The sequence below is a fragment of the Canis lupus genome, chromosome 17, assembly GCF_011100685.1.
Source record: "Canis lupus familiaris isolate Mischka breed German Shepherd chromosome 17, alternate assembly UU_Cfam_GSD_1.0, whole genome shotgun sequence".
NCBI classification, from domain to species: Eukaryota; Metazoa; Chordata; class Mammalia; order Carnivora; family Canidae; genus Canis; species Canis lupus.
The window spans coordinates 50,904,823-50,921,629 of NC_049238.1; the positions used below are offsets into that span (position 1 = coordinate 50,904,823).

At 34.9% G+C, this 16,807-nt stretch overlaps 1 protein-coding gene and 1 long non-coding RNA gene across 23 annotated transcripts in view; one reads left to right on the forward strand and one right to left on the reverse strand.

The window, feature by feature from the left end:
• EXOC6B (exocyst complex component 6B) overlaps positions 1–16,807 on the forward strand; it is a 628,567-nt gene that overhangs the window by 408,095 nt on the left and 203,665 nt on the right. The gene's annotated exons all lie outside the window — the stretch shown is intronic.
• The window catches only part of LOC111090664, a 71,510-nt gene that overhangs the window by 18,395 nt on the left and 36,308 nt on the right, over positions 1–16,807 (reverse strand). For 4 of the 10 annotated variants that reach the window (XR_005372575.1, XR_005372571.1, XR_005372574.1 and 1 more), the window contains one exon: positions 16,164–16,368. The exons of 4 other annotated variants lie outside the window; for them this stretch is intronic. This is a non-coding gene — a long non-coding RNA (uncharacterized LOC111090664). Of the gene's footprint in view, positions 1–16,163; positions 16,369–16,807 lie in introns of those variants that run through there. 2 more of the 10 variants (XR_005372567.1, XR_005372569.1) reach the window with 2 other exon arrangements.

The following is a 16,807-nucleotide window of genomic DNA, read 5'->3' on the forward strand; positions in this document are numbered from 1 at the left end:
TGCAAACTTATTAGAATTAGTAAGAGTTTAGTAATAATGCCAGAGACAATATTACATATCATGTTCTTCAGCTTGTCTATACCTTATGCCATATTACAAAATGTGATAAAAATGGATTGCATTCATCATTGCAAGAAATATGGTAAAATAGGTAGAAATAAATATGACAAGAAATATGCATGATATATAAGAGGAAACTTTAAAATTTTAATGAGGGGCATAGAAGAAAACCAGATCATTAGCAGGAATACAAAGTAGTGTTCCTGGATAAAAAGATTCAGCTTATGAAATAATCAAGATAAAGCAGTAGCATCTAAATTAGTGAGGTGTATTAATAGAAAAAGATAACAATGATGTAGAATAGACAAAACTATGTTTTTAAAGTGCTTGATCACATTACAGTTGAAATTCTTATATGATGCAAGATACTAGTCAAAAGTTAAAGGTAACTCTGGATAATTAAAGACAAACCAAGAAAATATTTATATATAACAAAGGTTAAGATCTTAATCTTATAAGTTACTAAGAACAAGCTCAATAGAAAACTGGGAGAGAATATGTGTAGATATTTTTCAGCAGAAGAACTAGAAATACCTAGTGAGTAAATGAAAAGATTTTTAGCTCTCATTAGTAATCAGAAAAATGATGTTCAAAGTCAAAATAAAACATCTTTCTTATCAGATTAGTAAAAATGATAAAGATTGATGAAATACAGAAAAATCAGCTCTTTTCTACATTTTAATGATATAAAGCCTTTTGGGGGAGCCGGAGTGGTTCAGTTGACTAGGTGTCCTACTCTCAGTTTCTGCTCAGGTCATGATCTCAGGGTTGTGGAATCGAGCCCCATATTGGGCTCTGTGCTCAGTGCAGAGTCTACTTGATATTTTCTCTCTCCCTCTCCCTCCTCTGTTCCCCCTACTCTCTAAAATAAATAAATGAATCTTAAAAAAAAAATAAAGCCCTCTTGGAGCACAACTTAACGGTATCTAGCAAAACTTAAAGTGCACATTCATAGAGTCAACGGTTTCATCTTGTACCCACTGAAGATCTATATATATATATAAATATTCATCGCAACATTGTTGTATAAAAAATTTAAAACAGTTTAGATGCCCATTAATAGGCTTATATACCATAGTAAGTACTTGGAATAATATTTAACCTGATGTGGTAAATTCCTGTTAGATAAGATTAAATTACAGAACATTAGGTTTATTATGACTTCATCTTTTAAGAAAAAAATATATGTGCTTGTACATGTATGAAAATGCATAAAAGTCAGACTGGAAGAATGTATTCCATGCTGTTCCAGGCATCTCTCTGAAAGGGAGTTGGTTTAGTGAATAAATGTGAATAAGGATTTTCACAATTTGCTCTATTAAATTCTTTATTATTTTGAGTCTTTTATAATGATGATGTAATAAAAAACTGGAAGAAAAATGTGCAAATGGCAAAAAGAAATACAAAGGCCAATAAGTAAGCATACTTGTGCTCATGATTATAGAAATGCAAATGAAAACATCAGTGATATGTTTCATGTCTTGGCAGAGTTGTGACCGAAAGAAGCACTGATATACTCTTTGTTAGAATATGATTTTTTAGGAGGCAGTTGACTTCATTTATTAAAATTATGTGTCCCTGCCCTCTTACTTAGAATTTTTCATTCTTATACATTGTTTTCAAGACATCGTCATGAATAGGCAACGATTTATCTGTGAGAATGTTTTTTAGATAGCGTGTTTTAAACAGTGATATGAAAACAATAGCCTTGGCCAAATGACTTGCTCTGGCTAGTAAAATGGAAGTGTTTCATATGTTACTTCTCAGAAGAAGCTGTAAGAACCATTCTGTGGTTCTTCCATTATGCTTGCCCCTCTGCCACATGCATAGAATGTCCCAAAGTGTAGCTGCCCCATTTCCAACTTGGTTCTAGAATAAAATGACATTAAACAGAGCATCTGATCCCTAGCTAACAGTAATTTGGGTGAGGATTACGCCTTGGTTGTAAACCACTGAGATTTAGAGGTTGTTTGTTACAGTATCATAACTAAATATAAGCTGCCTTATACAGAAGTTGATAACTAAACAAGATACTGCTGTAATAAACAGACATACAAAAGTACCTAAATATTTGACATTGACTTTGAGGCTAGGCAGAAGGTAGTTTCCATAATAAAACCTTTGGTGAAATTGTCACCTGGAAATTGTAACTGGAAATCAGATAATATACCAGATTGAGCATGTGGTATTAGGCAGTAGGAGAGTTTGGGAAACAAAATGTGACCAATGTTCATTGGTTTCTATTGCCTTCATTTGTTTACAAAAAAGAGATAAACTCAGGAAAAAATTGACCTGCTTATTAACAGGGTATAAAGGGAATAAGGAGAATCCAGAAATTCCAGGAATTGAAGAGTCACCATATTTAACTGTTTCTCATTTTCAACTGATTAAATATATAATTGAAAATTATTTGAATGGACAGAAACCCATTATATTTCAGCCACTTGTCAAAAACCACATCAGAGCTGAAGCTAGCACACTTTTGTTAAAACCTCAGATTCAACTGAAATGAGTATCCAACAAGGATCAAGAAAAATCAGTGTTTGTCCAGAGGGCAGAGTCACCAGCCTCAAGAGAACAACGAATGAGGAAGCCACTGCAGGAAAGCAGAACGAGACCCCAGTTGAGGAATGTACTCTACTCCCAGGGCAAGTGGCTCTTACAACTTCTGTCCAGTAAAGTTTCAGAATTCATATGGATAAGAAACTACCATGTGTTTCCTATCTTCACCTTTCCAAATTGAAAAGTATTCCAGTTGTGGTATTCCTATTCTGCAATTATATATTGGGATGTTTGAGGGGCAGCTAACTTGCCTTTTTAGTTTATTAGTCTCCAGAGTAAAATGTACCAGATCTGGATTTTAAATAGAGTTTATTACAAGATAATGGAGGTTTTTTTACTTACTCTTTTGGCGTGATTGTATAGGACTTTCTGGTTATCCCCTCTGGGGAGCAGAGTGTGTATATTTTGTATGCAGTAGGAAAAAGCAAATATTTGTGAGCAGTTGGCAGATTGTAGTATTATTATTTTCCCTAATTATTTACTGACTCTCCTTGTGAGAGAATTAAAATTCTCTACCCAGTGACTTCAAGATTGGTCATGTGACTTCCTGTGTCCAATCAAATGTGAACAGAACAGGTGGATGTCACCTTTTAGCAGGATCCTTGAGAATCATTAGGTTCTTCTGGCATGGCTGACCTCCCTCTGCCATGAAGATAGCATATGCCAGGAAGACTGCTTCTTCAGGCTGATCCTCCAGCTAGCATGTAACATGAGTAATAAATAAATCTTCATAGTTGTAAACCATGATGATTTTGGAATTATTTGTTATTGCAGCGTAACCTAGTGTACGTTGTCTGATAAGTCAATATTGGTCAAAGTTTTTTGTTTTCACCTCTAGAATCCTGAAGATGCTAAGCCTCCAAAATCTGCTTAGAAAAGAAAAAAAAATCACCTTTTCTCTGCACTTTGCTAGTGAAACATATAAAAACTATTATTACTATTTGGCACAATTCCATATATACCATATGTACTATTGTTATTTTTCACAGTTCTAAGATCCTGTTTTGTTATAAGGACAGTGCCAATAGTCAGAATTTCACTTTGTGCTGCCTATTCCTCCTCCTTAGAGTGTAGTGAAGCAGTGTTCTGCAATATTCAATTGGCTTTTCCATTGGCATGATTAATTCTAGAAGCTGTGATCTAAATTTGTTGATCATACTTTGGACACTCATACTTTAAGGCAGTAAGTTGTAGCATCTGTCTGTGATTGAATGCAGTCAAAAAACATGGAAAGTCTTCCACACATTTCAAACTACACGGTGTCAGTACATTTTTAAGAGTTTTCAAGATGTTTCAAACATAGTTTTTTGAGTTTCTTGTTTTAACTTGAGAAGACCTTGCTTCTTCCCCACAACCACAGTGATTTGGCCTTTGATCACTGTATTCATGCAGGACCCCACACTCAGCATATTTTCCTTTGTTTGATCTTTGATTTGTAAATTTTCAGAACTCCATAGCTAAATTTAGGAGATTGAGGCAAAAAGTGTAGTCAGATTTTGGCTTCTTTAATTTAGCTGAATGGAGAACCTTAAGGCTCATTACCTTTCCTAACTTGATAATGCAAATGAGTACCTGAATCTTAAGGATCAGATTGCTATAGCAATTGATTATGTTTCATAAAGGAAAGATATATAAAAACACAGCATGTTTATATTCCTTCCAGAAACATTTTCACCACTTCAGTGATTGGAAAGTACTTATTATCGGTTAATTCAGTGAAGGCAGTGGGCATAAAATCTTACATTGGGCAGGGAAAAAAAGAATTATCATAAAAGTTATACTGTAATCTAGTAATTGTCTATTGATCCTCTGCTAACCATAGCATTTTGAATTGAGGTAAGTTGGAACAGAGCTGGGTAATTTCAGCGAACTAGTAAATTTTTATAGACTTGGAGATTATATTCTTGGGATTTAGGTCTGTCTAACTGTCTCAAATTGAACTTTGGTACCCAAGAAATTGGCACCCAAAATAACTAAGCAAAGCTAGTGAAGGTCATTCATTTCTCAAGTGTAACCAATTGACACTGATTGCATCTGTTCCTTGATAGGCTGTTCTCTCAGCATATTAATATATCCCTACACAGAGGGCCTCTGTCCATGTTGTGTGGAAAAGGCAGTGTTCTTTGTTTTCTTGTCTCATTAGCTAACTAGAGTCAAGCACTCAAACTTGGAAGTAATTTATTTTTCAGTTTTAGATAAGTATTAATAAAACTAGTTTTTAGACAACTAGTAATTGAACAGTTAGATAAACTATTTCATATAGTTGAGGAGCCAACAGTTACTTTTCAAAGGGCTTTGGAAAGCATTATGTAGTTGATTCATTGTTTTTTGACATCCTTAGCGATTCTGTTGTTATGGGATTAAAAAAATAATTTGAAGAATACTCAGTGCAGAGCCTTTGAGTTCTCTTAATGTCAGGGAAAGGACACCAAGAGAACTAAAAAAAAAAAACCCTGACTCACTTATTAATTGGAGATGACAGAGATCTGGAACTCTTTTTAGTTTGATGAACTAAAGCTAAAATATAAAGGATAATATACTGTCTTTCATAGATAAATATGTCATTAATGATCTACCATCTATAACATGCTTTTTGTTGATTTTCTCAATAGAAATAGAAAACAAGGAATGGGAATGTTTAGTAATGACTTGAGAATTTGAATGGCCTACCAGTTAAGGTCAAATAAGCAAGACTATAGGTCTATCAAAAAGCTAAATTGGTCTAAGATTGTGTTATATCATGTTATTTAACAGTTTTCAAAATGTAGTCCCTAGAACAGTAGTGTCAACATCACTAGAGAACTTGTTAAAAAGAATGGAAAATGTTGGGCCCCATCCCAGACATGCTGAATCAGAAACTCAAGCTTTTGTCTAGGCAATCTTTGTTTTAATAAGTCCTCCAGGGAATTCTGATGTATGCTAAAGTTTAAGAACTAGAACAATATCCTCTTCTACTTGATGCTGGGCAGAGCATTCCTCAATCAAATATTCTGCTTTGACTTATAATCTAAAAAAGATGCTGATGAGTTGGAGTACTTCTAAAAGAAAATGCTATTGTATAGAAAGGACTAGAAACTTGGAGTGTCTGGGTGGCTCAGTTGCTTAAGTGTCTGACTCTTGATTTCAACTTACGTCATGATCTCAGGGTAGTGAGATCAAGCCCTTTGTTGGGCTCCATGCTGGTTGTGTAATCTGCTTAAGATTCTCTCTCTCCCTTACCCTCTACCTCCCTCACCCCTGCTCTTGTTCTCTCTCTTTCAAAAGAGAAAAAAAAAAGAAAGAAAGAAAGAAAGAAAGAAAGAAAGAAAGAAAGAAAGAAAGAACTAGAAACTAAATCATATGGAGACATTTGAAAAAGTTTTGTTTTATCTAGTCTAAAGAAAAGATAACCTAGAGGTTTATGACGTAATTGTGGCCTTCAGTTAGCTAAAGGGTTTTCTGAGCTCTCAAAGATAGGACAAAAGGCAGAAAAACCTTCCAACAAAACATATGCTGCCTCTGATTTAGTGAGCTTCACTTCTTTGGAGATATTTGTGTTGAAATCTAGACACCATCAATGGCAATGCTGTAGTAGTCATTCTTGTGGGATTAGTAAAATGGCCACTAAGGTTTTCTCTAGACTAAGGGAATATATATATCCCATATATATATATATGACTTGCACTAAATCACCTTACTCTCAGTGGGCTTCTGGTTTTTACCTAAAGCAGTATATTGAGCTTTAAGTGATGGATAAACCTCTTTTATCTGAAAAATGTACTTATTTTATCCCAGTTCATCTCTAGCCAATGTTAGAATTCTGAATTAAGCCTTATTTTCTTTCTGCCTTGTGAAGATACTATTTCCTTATCCTCTAGCTTCTTCTTGTTGCTGTCAGCCTGATTCATTGTTCTTTTGTAGGAAACTTGTCTTGTAGTCCATCTATTGTTTATATAATCTATTGATTTTTTTCATTTTAGTGTGTATTTTTCTAGAAGTCCTATTTGGTTCTTATTCATACCTGCCTGTTCATAAGTTCTGCTTTTCTGTAATTATTTAAACTCCTTTTGTCTTGTTTGTCATCCTAATTATCTTTTATTTTAACTTTCAAATAGTTCTTTTGTTTCAAGTCTCTATCTATGCTTCTTATTCTTTTTGTTGATCTTTTGACTTTACCTCATGAAAAATCAGTTCTTTATGTGGTTTTAAATTTTTGATTATGAGCTTATCTTTGACAAGAATTGTTTTTCCATGGGAATGTGTATTTCCTAGATTAATGAAAGTGTCCTTATTGAGCTCTTTTTTTTTTTTTAAGATTTTATTTATTTATTCGTGAGAGACACACACACAGAGAGGCAGAGACACAGGCAGAGGGAGAAGCAGGCTCGCCTCAAGGAGCACGATGTGGGACTCAAAGCCAGATCCTGGAATCATGCGTCCCACTATTGTGCTCTTTTACATTTGTTTTTGTCTCAGGAGTTTCAACTGATCCAGAACTGATTTTTTTTGTTCCTATTTAAGCTTACAGATTCCTGTACTATGTGAGTATTGCATATAATGACAGCACACCAATATTTGGATTTTATGTTTTTTTCCAACAATTAGATTTTAATTTCTTGTGGGAGACTATTTTTTCCCAACAGCAAGTGAATAGCTAAAACAAAGCTTCCATGTCACTTTAATCTTATCTCTTCTCACTGAAAGTATAGCCTTTCAAGATCTCAGAAGTATGCACATGTTATGGACTTAATGTTTGTATCCCCCTAAAATTCATATATTAAAATCTAAATCTTAGTGCCCTTATAAGAAGAGGCCAGAGAGCTAGCTTGTTTTCTTGTCACCATGTGAGGATACAGTAAGAGGTTGGCAGCCTGCAACTCTGAAGAGGGCTCTCAGCAGAGCCCATTCATATTGACATCCTGATCTTGGACTTCTAATCTCCTTAACTATGAGAAATAAATTTCTCATGTTTATAAGCCACCCAATCTATGGTACTCTTTTGTAGCAGCCCAAGCTAAGACAGCAGAAGTCTAGTTTCTATCTTCATTCTTCAGTGGAACCTGAGGTCTATCCTTGTATTAATATTAAAATCCACTACACAGCTGTTAGGTAATTCTGCCTCATGTCCTCTTGAGATCTGAGCAAAATCAGCTCAGGAGCACATTCCTCTGGTTTTTAGTTAGTTAGTTTTTGTTTTGTTTTGTTATTGCCCTAGTAATGAAGGATAGTCGGAAGAAAGGCAGGCAGGTACAAGATGAAACCGCTCTTAAAAGGATTTTACACCACCCTGGAAGGAGCCTTCTGCCCTTTCCCATGTGAATAGACAAAAACCTGATTGGGTAACAGGCACATGGAAGGTTAATCAGCCCATACCAAACAGCCCATAAAACCCCCTACATTTAAACATCAAATCAGCAACCTTCTCAGGTACCCTCCCTCTTCGGGAGCTTTGTATGATCACTCAATATATTTTACTTTGTTGCCCATCACTCTTCGTCTGGTCTACCTATTCATTCTTTGAAACAACATGACCAAGAACTATGGGCATTGAAGGAAAAGAAAATCCTGCAACACTACTACCTAGATATTTCCTATTCTTTCAAACTGAGTTCTTTAGCTAAAAAATATTATGATATTGAATTTATAAGTAATTTCTATGTTTTGTGTCAGCTCAGTCTGCCATATTGTCAGAGTTAAAATTTCTTAGTCTCAAATTCTCCCAATTTTTTTGATAGTGTTACCTATATGTGTGTAAACATAAAGTAATATAAATATCTCATCCATACAATCCCAGTACAACTATAAGCCTAAAACAAATTTATAAATTAAATCTAAAAATTTACAATGAGTAAAATTAAAATAATAAGATCAATTTTGTGATTTTGCTAAAGCTAAATTGCTGCATCCAACTTGAATAATACTAAGTATCAATGCAGAATTTTCAAAGTCACATTTAATGTATGATTTTTCAATTTTCTACCAATTTTGCCTAGTTAGCCTATTGTGAAACTTTTTTATACTGTCTGATGAACTATTTTGACTTGAACTTGGTACAATTGCTGAAAGGTCCATGTCTGCCCTTTCACTCATGGCAAAAATGTCCTATTACTTGATGCCAATCTTATTGTAAATATAGATGCAAGGGCAAAGACTAAAATTGCATCATGATTTTCAGTTACAAAAACAGGCATTCAGAAAAAACAAGCCATAATTAATTTATGTTTGTAGACCAGCACAAAGATGTGGAAAATGTCCCATTAAGAACCATAGAACCTGTCTCTCTGTAAACCAGTTTGAGGAACTCTGATTTGTGACATACACTTGTGACATGGCTACTTGAATTAAGAAGAGTTGTCTCTTGGAATGATATCATAAAATGGCGGAGTAGGTAGCTCCAAACTCTCATCCCTCCACAAACATTGACCAAATGAATGCTGAATCAAGAAATAAAGGCAGTCTGGTAACAGTAAGAAATCTGTGTGGTGTTTTTATTGCCTTTTAGCCACTTTCCCACCAGCACGTTGGTAGTCTTGAAGCAGCAGCAGTCCATGTTCCTGAGCATGGGTCCCTATTGACTGACTGTAGGGGGGATCAGAACATATCTCATATACAAATTATTGTGTATATTTTTTCTAACCTGTCTGAGGACTACATCATGTTCAGATTATGAACTTGGAAAGCAGAAGGCAGTAGGTTTGTATGTTCAAAGCACTGAAAGGAAAAAAAAAAGCCTGTCAACCAAGAATTCTGTATTTGACAAAACTGTCCTTTGAAAATGAAGTAGAACTTAAAACAAAAGCTGAAGGAGTTCATCCCTACAAGAAATGCTAAAGGGATTCCTTTAGTTTTAATTTTTTTAAGATCTTATTTATTTATTCATGAGCAACACAGAGAGGCAGAGAGAGAAGCAGAGAGAGAAGCAGGCTCCATGCAGGAAGCCTGATGTGGGACTCAATCCCGGGTCTCCTGGATCACACCCTGGGCTACAGGCGGTGCTAAACCACTGTGCCACTGGAGCTGCCCGATTCCTTTAGTTTTAAATGAAAGGGCACTAGATAGTAACTTGAAGCTGTATGAAGAAATAAAGATTTCCAGTAAAGGTAAATATATATAAGAATCAGTATTATTTTGGGGGCGGGCTGTATCTCTACTTTGCATTCCTACTTGATTTGAAAGACAAATGCATTAAAAGAATTATAAATCTATCTTATTGGGTACACATTTATATAAATGTGTAAAAATGTAATTTATGGCAAATTCAGGTAACCTAGAGGAAAGGGACAAAATTCTAGAAACACACTTTATCTAAACTGGCTCCAGAAGAAAGAGAAAATTGTAAAAGACCTATAAATAAGTAAAGAGACTGAATCAGTAATCAAAAACCTCCCAACAAAGTCTAGGACCAGATGGCTTCCCTGGTGAATTCTACCAAACCTTTAAAAGGAAATAACACCAATCCTCCTTAAACTCTGCCAAAAAATATAAGATTAGGAACACTTCCTAACTCATTCTATGAGACCAGCATTAACCCTGATGCTAAAGCCAAATGAAGACATCACAAGAAAAGAAAATTATAGACCAATGTTCTACATAAATATATAAGGACAAACCCTTGACAAAATACTCTCAAAGTGAATCCAGTAATATTGAATGTATTGTAAACCTTGACCAACTGGGATGTCACCTGGGAATGCAGTGCTGGTCCATCATAAGAGAAGCAGTCAGGTTATACACTACATTACTGAGTGAAGGAGGAGGATCGCATTATCCTTTCAACTCTTGCAGAAAAGTGATTTTACAAAATCCAACAGCCTTTTGTGGTAAAAACACTCAGACAACTAAGAATAGAAAGGAATGTTTTTTTTTTTTTTTATCTGTATTTGTACTAAAATATTTCTAGTTGACAGACTCTTCTTATTTTATTTGACATTCATAGAGCTTCTTGGATTTGGGGCTTAATGTCCTTCATTAGTTCTGAAAACTTCCCAGCCAGTATCTATTTTTTTCTGTCCAGTTCTTTCTTTTTTCACTTTCTTCCTAGGACTTTAGTTATTACATTAGCTCTATTAAAGATATATTAGATATTTTTTACTGTGTTTCATATGTTTCTTATAATATTTTCTGTTTTATACATCTGGTTTTCTTTCTTGGAATCTGAATATTTGGTTGGACTTATCTTCTAGTAAATTAATCCTTCTGCTATGTCTAATATGTCATTAAAACATCTTTTGAGTTCTCAGTTCCAGGAATTGTGTTTTTCAGTTCAGAATTTTTATCAATTTTCTATTGCTAGATCTCTGGTCTAATCTATCTCATTACCAGTTTTGTAAACATCATTTCACATAATAATTATAATATATGAATTACCCAAGGATTTGTTTCTGTTTTCTATTTTTTATCTTGTTTTGCCCCACCCCCTCTTATGAGATAGTACCATCATTTGATACTCTGATAATTTTTTTAAGTTCTAGACCATGTATTCTTGCTGAAAGGAGGCTGTCCTCAAGGCTTTGTAAAGATTAGTCTGTTTCTGGTTTACACATAATCATAAGGTATAGTCCTCTTGGAATCTCAGTTTGAATCTGGGCTGTTTGCCAGGGCTCTTCCTCCTTGGTGGACCTTGATCTCCAACCTCTGCTCCATGAGACTACTTAAATTCTGCTGGGCTGTCTCACCTCTTTCTATTTCTTCCTAATTGTCATTTCTGTTTCAGGCCCCCATTACAGTTTAAGATTAAGTAAACCAAACAATATAAAGAATGTCAATCTCATTCCTCTGCAGTACACTTTACTCCAACATTTGATTCCCTAATTTTGACTGTCTTTGTTTTGGGATGCCTGCAGTAAGAATGCTGAATCCATTATTATTTGACCCTACATGATTGAGCAGTCCAGTTTTCTTCTCAGCCTCCATGCTCTATGTTGAGAATAAGCAAAATCCCTAAGAGGCAGAAACACTGGAGAAATTGCAGGTCACCTCAATGTTTAACTTTTCTCTTTTGTTTCCCTTAATCTTTGTGTCCTCCATTGCTCTCTGATGACTTCAAATAGCTGTTTTTATTTTGTTTTGTCTGTGTTATTTCATCACGTTTTGTAGTGGGTCTTGGTGGGAAGACTAACTGCATTATCATTGGAAAGCTCCTAAGTCTCTTTATCTGTGGATATTCTTCATTACTTTTCATGTTTTGTTAGTTATTTGTTAAAGAAAATTAGCTACTTATTTTATAAGATTTCCCATGGTACATCCCTGGGATGTCCCTAAACATGTTCCTTTGTGCTCTCTATTTTCCTTAAGTTGGTGGTTAAATATAGATGTATAAAATACTTTATAGATACTTATGTATTTTTCTAATTGCATTGAGCTGGGAGGCTCATGATTTCTAGTTTTCTCTGTTTTTGTGATGTTAAGAATTAATCCATGTGTTCATTTTAATTTGCATTTATGTCAAATGGCAAATAAGTGTGTGTTTTTAACTTTGTAAGAAACTGCCAAATGGTCTTTGATGGTAGCTATACCATTTTATGTTTCAAAAACCAATGTATGAGAGTTTTATTTGCTCAAAATTCTTCTCAACATTTGGTATTGTCATCCTTTTCGTTAACTTTAGTCACTCTAACGAGTAGGTACTGGCATTTTTTTGTGGTTTTATAATTTCCCCAGTACCTACTGCTAGTGAGCACCTGACATATGCTCATTGGCTGTTCATATATCTTCTTTTATCAAGTGCATATTCAGATCTTTTCCCCATATTTTACATTGGGCTATTTTTCTTCTTATTAAGTTGGAAGAGTATTTTATATATTCTGGATACTAGTTCTATTTCATTTTCTATATTTAGTTCTATATATATCCTGAGTCCTTGGCTTTTCATTATGTCCTGCCTAAGAAATCCTGTACTCTGACTTCTTTTTTTTTTATTTTTTTATTTTTTTAATTTTTATTTTTTATTTATTATTTTTTTGTTTTTTATTTATTTATTTATTTTTGTACTCTGACTTCTAAACACTTTTCTCCTGTGTTTTTTCTAGGTTTATAACTGTAACATTTTTTTGTTTGGCCATGTGATCCATTTAGGAATTTTCTTCTTTATGTCAGAAGTGACCAAACAGTTGAGGTTTATGTTTAGGCATATGACTATCCATTTGTTCAAGCACCAGTGCTGAAAAGTTCTTTCAGATTTCACTGGACATTATCCCATTTCCTGATTAGAAGACATTTCCTGACCACAACACAGAAAATTCAGTTTATGTATCTTTTTAGTCCATATTATTATACTATTGTTCAGGTCTCACTTACCATTGTAACTTTTTTCTGGTTGATCTGTCAAAGTCTGTGTATTCTGTCAAGATCTCTTACTACCATTGTGCTGTATGTGGTTTTTGGTACTTTCCCTGTTCTACAGTTTGTTGTTTTTTTTTTTAATGCATCCTTATGCAATATTATGTATTGTGTTAGGGCTTGTGGCATTGAGATCTCTATTTTAGAATGCTGATAGAAAATGACTGTTTTGTTTAATAATGTTTGCCTTGAATTTGAATTTTATGTCTTGTTAATATGTTACTACTCTTCTTTTACATTTTCTTTTTCCTTATATGCCTTTCCCCATTATTTTATCTGTCAGTTTCATCAATTTTTTGTCTTGCCTTTGTCTTTTAATAAGATAATTTAAATGATATTCAATTATTGTGCTATTTATTTGGTTATGAGTGTATAGTTTTGTTCTTTCTCTTTTTATTTATTTTACTTTTTTTTGTTTTTTTCTCTTTTTAAAGTTTCTTTTGTTTCTTTTGTTTTGGTGCATTTCCTATATATTTTTTAGCCTTGCACATGTCCAGCCGCTTTAAAGAATGTATTTTCATTTTTTCAAAATATTCTTCAACATATAATTCTCTAAGTGTTAGAATTAGTATGAAAAGTTCTATTTGTGATCTACTTAATATAAGTGGTTTATCAACACATATTCATTATCTCCCTCTTCCTCTCTTATATTTTTAGCATATTCCCATGTTTTAGATCAAGAGTGTTACTATTATTAATTATTACAGCATTATTTTCCACATTATGTCTTTTTCCAACAGTGGGTACTGAAATTTACATTCAGTTTTAAGACAGCTATTAAGTTTATCTCACTTTTTATTGGTTTGCATGGCTTTCACAATGCATATCTTTAAGTAAAGATATTTGTTTCATATTTTATGAGGCCTTCTGTACATTTCATAATGTTTTCTTCTCACCTTTAGCTTGATCAAAATAATTTTTTATGTAACTTTCTTTCCCTTTGGATACTCTGTACTTGTTCCACTGTTATCTACCTTTTAGTGTTGCAGTAGAGAAATTGGATTTTGTTTATCAACCTAATTTTTCTACCTGGATGCCTGTACTTTTCTATAAATATTTTTTCCTGGTACATTGATTATTCCTTTGTTTTAAAAAAAAGATTTTATTTATTTATTTTAGTGGGGGAGAGGCAGACGGAGAGGAAGAAAGAGTCTTAAGCAGACTCCACACTGAGTATAGAGCTCAATGTGGGGCTTGATCTCACGATCCTGAGATCACCATGAGCTGAAACCAAAAAGTCAGATGCTTAACCGACTGTGTCACCCAGGTGCCCCTCTATTGGTTATTCTTTTTTTTTTTTTAAGATTTTATTTGTTTATTCATAGAGACACAGAGAGAGAGAGAGGCAGAAACACAGGCAGAGGGAGAACCAGGCTCCATGCAGAGAGCCCGACGTGGGACTCGATCCAGGGTCTCCAGGATCACGCCCTGGGCTGCAGGCGGCGCTAAACCCCTGCCCCACTGGGGCTACCCTCTATTGGTTATTCTTAATATTTATTTATTTATTTATTTATTTATTTATTTTTATTCTTAATATTTCAGTTTTCTCTTGCCTCCCCTTTAAAACATCAATTGTCCTGATGCTAACTTTATCATTTGTGTTCAATTTGATCATCTTCTCTATCATAATTTTTAGCTTCATATCAAGTTCTTGGAGAATATCTCATGTTTGTTTTCCACATAACTTGACTTATTTTCCATAGCATAAATCTTGCACTTATTCCCTCTTAATTTAGCTTAATTTAGTTACTGTGCTTTTGGTATTCTTCTAATCCTTTTATCCATCTCTCTTTATATTTCTTGTTGACTTTTGGATTTTTTTTTAAAGATTTTATTTATTCATGAGAGACACAGAGAGAGAGAGAGAGAGAGGCAGAGACACAGGCAGAGAGAGAAGCGGGCTCCATGCAGGGAGCTCGACGTGGGACTCGATACCAGGTCTCCAGGATCATACCCTGGGCTGAAGGCAGCGCTAAACTGCTGAGCCACCAGGGCTGCCCAACTTTTGGATTTATCATGTTATTTCACCTCACACTATTTTCTCTGTATTGCTTTATGCTCCTCTTTTATTGGAAATTATTTATCTTTTAGCTGATGATACCCAAGAGTCTTGAAAGTTTCCTTTTTATTCTCTAATATATAATTTTCTGAGGCTTTAGAATTCTGTGAGTCTTTTAGATGCTGTATTGGTCAGGATTCTCCAGAGAAACAGAAACAATAAGATGTGTGTGTGTGTGTGTGTGTGGTGTGTGTGTGTGTGTGAGAGAGAGAGAGAGAGAGAGAGAGAGAAAGACACTTATTATAGGAATTGGCCCATGTGATTGTGGCTTATGAGGAGTCCTAAGATCTGCAGTTGTTAAGATGAAGACCCAGGAAGTTCGTTTAAGTTCTGGAGTGAAAGCTTGCAGCCTCAAGACCTAGTAAGAGCCGCTTTTTAGTTCAAGTCTGAAGGCTGGAAAAGACTGATGTTCTAGCTCAAAGCAGTTAGGCAAGAGTTCCTTCTTACTCACAGGAGGATATACCTTTTGCTCTGTTCAGACCTTTAACGAATTAGATGAGGCCCACCCACATTAGGGAGGGGAATCTGCTTTACTCTATTGATATAAATTTTTTTTAAGTTTTATTTATTTATTTATTTATTTATTTATTTATTTATTTATTATGAGAGACAGAAAGAGAGAGAGAGAGAGAGGCAGAGACATAGGCGGAGGGAGAAGCAGGCTTCATGCAGGGAGCCCGATGCAGGACTTGATCGCAGGACCCCAGGATCACAACCTGAGCCAAAGGCAGACGCTCAACCACTAAGCCACTCAGAAGTCCCTATTGATTTAAATGTTAATCTCATCTAAAAATACTCTCCCAAACACACCCAGTGTAATGTTTGACCATATATCTGGGCACCTTGGGACCCAGTCAAATTAGTACATAAAATTAATCTTTACAGATTGCTTTACCCTTTTTCTTTTTCCTATTTTGTTTCATTTTTACTTGGGCCATATAGCTAGTATTTTATTCTCCTATTTGACCTCAGATATAGTTCTTTACATGTTGTATCCTTGTCAAAAAACAGGGAGAGTAGACAGCCTATCATCCTTTTCTCTGCTCCATTTAATGGCAGTCTCATCCCTTTCCCAAATCATTTGTGTGTCTTCTGATTTCCTGCTTCTACTGGCTTTTAAGTTATCAGTTATTACAGCTAATAAACTTTAGTGGCTTTCATACCTAAGATGGTATTTTCTTGCATAATAACAACTCCAGAAATTGTAATCACACAGAGGCTCAGGAATGTCAGGGCTAATATATTTGTAATCTCTTGATCTTTTTTCCTCAAGGTTCCAAGGTAGCTGAGAAATGTAGCCATCATATCCTCTGTAGCAGGCAAAAAGTTTCTGAAGACATTTCTGCTTTCAAATCATTTGCCTTCCATATCTGACAAGAGGTCGAGAAACATAATTATTCTGTTTGTATTGCGAAGGATTATTTTGTTAATGTGGAAGGGAGCAGGGATAACAAATAGGCAACTAACATGGTCTGCACATATATATTTTTTTTGAGTAGAGAAGATGTCTTTCCGTGACCATTGTCTGCTTCTCTAAAAATTTTCTAGACTTGCAGAGTACAATGTAAATGGTCAGTTTCTAGCATGTTCTGTTACAGATATTCTTCAGTTCTTTTTTCTTTTTATGATTCTATTTATTTATTTGACACAGAGAGAGCGAGAGCACATGCACAAGCAGGGGGAGCAGCAGGCAGAGGCAGAAGGAGAAACAGGCTCCCCATCAAGCAAGAGGCACACGTGGGGCTCGATCCCAGGACCCTGGGATCACTACCGGAGCTGAAGGCAGACACTCAACTGACTGAGCCACCC